The sequence below is a fragment of the Tupaia chinensis genome, unplaced genomic scaffold (assembly GCF_000334495.1).
Source record: "Tupaia chinensis unplaced genomic scaffold, TupChi_1.0 Scaffold000093_1, whole genome shotgun sequence".
In the NCBI taxonomy this organism is placed as follows: Eukaryota; Metazoa; Chordata; class Mammalia; order Scandentia; family Tupaiidae; genus Tupaia; species Tupaia belangeri.
Window position 1 is genome coordinate 7184049 of NW_006159555.1, and position 5298 is coordinate 7189346.

Sequence of the window (5298 nt, forward strand, 5' to 3'; positions counted from 1 at the left end):
TCTCAAACCAGTGTATCCTTAATGCATAGAGGGTTTTTTGGTTTTTTTTTTTTTTTTTGGGAAGGCTGGTTTTTGTCTATGGGGCTTTTTTTGGGGGGGAAGGGGGAGAGGTTGTTTTTTGCTATAGGGCGCGTGTGTTCACCAGACAGACAGAGAGAGACATAGAGACAGAAAGCAAGAAATCACCCCCCAGGGGAGATGAAAAATATGGAACGCTTCATGAATTTGTGTGTCATCCTTGAGCAGGGGCCACGCTAATCTTCTCTGTATCATTCCAATTTTAGTATATGTGCTGTCTAAGCGAGCAAATGCATAGAGTTTTAAACACTAGAGGTTTTTATGTGTTTATTTCTCTAAGCTTGAAATAAATGTTTGTTTATCTTTACTTTTGCAACATGAACAAAATATCTTCAACTTATCAATTATTTTGATATTAACATTCCTTTTTTTGTTGTATTTGCTTTCAGTATTTTTAAAGTATATGCACCAGGCCAGCCGGTGGTGTTAACCTCTCCCCTGGCTCCTATTACATGTTCCCTAAACTGGGCAAGTGTTTCACAAAAGATACCCTTTTACTTCACCAACACTTCTGTGTTTATTCACTCCTGCAGGCTATTTCCAAAACCTCAACACCAAAAGTAAGCTCTCTCTATAGGAAAAGTTTCTGTATATTTCAAGATCTCTGTTTGCAAACTGAGAAACTGTTGTCAGAGGAGGATCTTTACATCCCAAGTCCAGACAAGCAAAGCAAGTCCAACCCCTCACCACTCAGCAAAGCAGAGAGGAGCAAAGCTATTGATGAGAGAGGAAAGGAAAATTTATTACAGTATGGCAACATCGGGAAGACATGTAAGAATATCTTCATCAGTCAGTTTACAGATTTTTTTAGGTGAAGGGGGACACTATGTCACTCACAGCCATCTATAGAAAAGTAGAGGAAAGCATAGATCAAGTTAATTTTTACCTGAGTGTGGGGGGGGATAAAATTAAACAATCGGTCTTTGGGACAGGCATTTCAGTCTTAGCTAAGGAGTACAGTCAAATGTTCCATCTTCAAAGACAAGATTTTAGCTTATGGCTGGAGCAGAATGTTCTTCATGACCTCAGCTCCAGGTTGGACATTCCTTTCCTCAGAGTTCCTGTAAGAAATCTGTAACAGACTATCAAGATAAGAGAGAAACCATTCCTTTCCTCAGAGTTCCTGTAAGAAATCCGTAACAGACTATTGAGATAAGAGAGAAATAGTTATTGATTTCAACAAGATGGAGTCAGTCTAGCTAAGCAGGTCCCAGCTACAAAACTAGCACCTCTCCACTTCTGGAAACGGCTTTAAATATGAAACTATTCCACAGTGAAGAAAGTGCAAAAACTCTAAATTTTGAAAGATGCAGGTACCTCTGCTTCATTTACTTTCATGGTTTTTCAAAAAGAGATACATACCCAAAGGTAATGTTTTACCAGCTACTGAGACATCTCTTAGCCCAGTCAAATCCATACATAAAATTAAACATTATAGTTTTCAACATGTCTTTTTTGGGAGTGATGGAGGAGCGGTCATAATTCAGCCTTTAACAGAGTTCTTGTCTAAATACGGAGTTAGGGCATGAGGTGATGATTAAGTCCTACCCACACTCAGATCCCCTGAATTACACTATCAAGGTTACAGACCAAGCACTGATTTAGAACAAAAACAAAAACAAAAAAGTAACAAACATGTTTTATAATAACTATTTTAAACATATATACTAATTAATAATATCCTAATGTTTTTACAGCAATGGTTTGTACTATTCATAACATAGTAGAACACCTTTTTGACCCTAAAACACATGGTAGAACAGAATACCAATTTTGAAGTTAATGAGGCAATAGTAAATATTGCTTGTATGAGGTTGCTATGCTACTGAAAGAAATACAAATTTGATTACATTACCAATTAGTTGATTTACAGTGGACTTCTCTACATTTAGCATTTTTACATGCTTTTTAGTTTCCGTTTTGTGCTCCCTTTTATTCTCTATTTTCTTTATATATTTACATTTCTCTTTTGCTTCCTTTGTTTAAATTCTTTCACAAATACATTTTCCTTTTAACAAATTCAGAGTGAGTACTATCTAGGTTTTGTGCTAAAAGTTGAAAAAATAATCTTTTAATACTCAGTTCCAATCCAGAAGAAATTCTCAGTTTATCAGAAGAGAAAGGTATAGAATCTAAAAATAAAAGGTAAGAAAAAAAGAGCTATTGTGAAATGTAAAAGGAAGTACTTATAAAACTTTCATGTGCATATGGATCCACATAGATCTTATTAAAAATAGATTCTGATTCAGTAAGTTTATAGTGGAGTCTGAGATTCTGTTTTTTTTTTTTTTTTGAGAAGTTTTTGCTATAGGGCGCGTGCGCTCACCAGAAAGACAGAGAGAGACAGAGAGACAGAAAGTGAGAAATCATCTCCCCACGGGGCATGTTCACGCTGCAATCCCTTCTCTTCCATTCTTCTCTTGGGATCTTGGGCATGCACGCACACGTACCCTGCTTGAGTTTAAACCAGCAAGTCTGGGACTTGAGCCATGGTCAACTACATGGGAGTCCAGTGACATAGCCATTACACTAACTGCTGGTCCCTGGAGTCTGAGATTCTTCATATCAAATAAGCTCCCAAGTGATCCTTCCAGGTAGTGATCTATACTTTGAGTAGAAAGGTATTATGAAATAAAATGGAGATAGATGCAAGATGTTAATGGAACACAGATGAGGACAATATTATTGAGGTCTCAGTTAGAAAATTTAAGACTTAACAGTTTAAGGAAAGTTATATAGAAGAAAGATTAAATTTTGAACAACAAATATCATTATGAATTAATTGCCCAAAGGGAAGAAGAATATTCTTAGCCATGGAAGTGGAATAAAGTAAGGGTTCAGAATGGAAGAGTAAATTCAATTAGACTAATGCTTTTCAAAATGTACTTGTTAAAGGAGCAGATTCTCATAACATGCCCAAAACATAAAATTTTATAATTACTGAGACTAGAGCATGAGAATCTCATTTTTAATTAAATTTGTAATTCCTTCAACTGATTTACCCCCTCAAGTTTCATAGATCTGAACTAGGGTTTTGCTTATCTGTCAGAGTGAAGGAAATCATTCTAAGAATATTCTTGAACAGAGCCATAAGTCAAATAGTAAGAAGTCTTCTGTGTCTCATTTGGGAATTTTATTTATCTTTTATTTAGATTTTGTTTTCAAAGTTTTATGTAAATGTTTTTATGATTTTTTGTTCCAATTAGAAAAAAAATTGAACATATCTCCATATACATGTAATTATTTATAATATAATTAAATACAGAAATCTTCATATACTATTACATTTTAAATCCCATTAAAAGTTAGAAACATTAGTGGCCAGCCAAGTGACATGGTGGATTAAGTAGCTCAGTCTCACACGGCAGACTACGCAGTTCTAGTTCCTGAAACTACTGGCTTGAGAAACATGCCAGGCATGTGTGTGTGTGTGTGCGTGTGTGTGTGTATGCCAAAAATCTTGAAAGGAGCATAGGGAAAGGATTGTGGCATTGTGGCATGGCCATCCTCCAAAGGGAGGTGATTTTTCTCTCTCCTGTTTCTTCAGCAAGCACACACACCTATGGCAAAAACCTAAAGCCAAAAATTGTAATATTTAGCAATGCATTCAAAGACAATAAAACTACGTATGTACTGGTGTCAACTCCTCCTTTGAGTAGAAATTTTCATTTTTTCTCAGAACACTTCACCATAGACAGAAGGAAAAACCCTTGTCAATTCATATATTGAATAGTAAGAAAGCAATACACACACACACACACACACACACACACACACACAGAGAGAGAGAGAGAGAGAGAGGATACACAGGATATCGTCAGGAAGTTCATGAAAATGCATCCTATGGGAAAATTGTGTATGAGTGGATTTTTGTATTTTGATTTCATTTTCTATACATTTTTTTGAAGTATACTACCACACACACATGAGAACTCAAAACTAGAGAAAATAGCTCTAATAGTATCTTTAATACTTCATTCAGTAAATGGCATGATCCTTGCCTAGGGCCAGGTATATAAGAACTACTTTAGAAATTATGCCCTGGGCTTCATAATTTTCTGAGATGCCCCAGAAAAATTTAAAAAGATTATTTTCCCCATCCTATACCTACTAGGTAAAAATCTCTGAGCAAACATACAGCCTTGGAATATATGTTTCTTCAAAGTAATAGATTTGACTCTGATGTCACCTAAAGATTTTATATAACTATAGATGAAAATCCCTTAGAAATTTGTATGTAGGGGAATATGGAGATAAGATGAGTCAAGTGATTTAAAGGATTACAGAATTTAGACTGCAAAGATGGTATTGGAGGTAGGAAGAAAAATAATGGTAATTGTAAAAGTATCAATTCTGTAAGGAATAGAGGCTCTGGACATTAACATAGGAGAGACTCCACAATGACTCTTTTTGGTCTCTGATTCTAAATCAGGCTGATATTTTGCTTAATGTTAAATATATTGATTTTTGTCAATATAAGTAATCTTTTCATCATAAATCCTAATTGCTGCGGAGTTTAAATTCAGGAAAGCCAAAGACACTAAAAAATGCTTTAAAAGCAGTTTTTTTTCCTCTCCCTGTCTCTATCTCATAACAACTGAAATAAGATAGAGAGTAAAACTGAATTTCAGCTTCACTAAGACTCCCCCATGCATACCACTCAACTTTTTATGATACAGTAGGAAATGTTTATATCCCATTGGCTTACAAAGTGAAATTATTTACAGCTGACACTGGTTGCTGACTTTATGATAATTTTAATGAAATGTTCTCCAGTCCTTCCAAACATAAAGGATGCTTAAAGTGTGAGCTAATGCTCAACAATTGAGGAGATATAACTAACAAGGGAGAAATGATGCAGTAATAACCACACTGAATTGTTGTAATGTGGCTGTTCTCTTCCAACAGCCTTATTCACTTCTTTTTATTTTCTGGATAAACTATCTTACATAGTAGTGAATAAGTAATAATGGATCATATCCCAGATGTGAGCTGTTTTGTGGTTAGTAAAATAGGGAGCACCAGGGATTTGCAATATCAAATACCATTGTGTATGACAAGTAAAACGGAATTTGCAGTGAATAATTCCATATGTGAACAGAAAACTGCAACTAGGTGGTTCCATTCTTTACATATGTTTAGATCTATTCAAAACTTAAGACTTGAAAATGTGGTTTAAGTCCCAGACCGAGTGGCTTGCTTTCTCACCGTTTCTTTCTA

General features: G+C 35.2%; 1 non-coding gene across 1 annotated transcript; it reads right to left on the reverse strand.

Annotated features, from left to right (window-relative positions):
- Nucleotides 1-201: 201 nt before the first annotated feature.
- Nucleotides 202-308, reverse strand: LOC114006849 (U6 spliceosomal RNA). Its single transcript, XR_003548520.1, has one exon. It is a non-coding gene; the product is annotated as a U6 spliceosomal RNA (small nuclear RNA).
- Nucleotides 309-5298: the final 4990 nt, after the last annotated feature.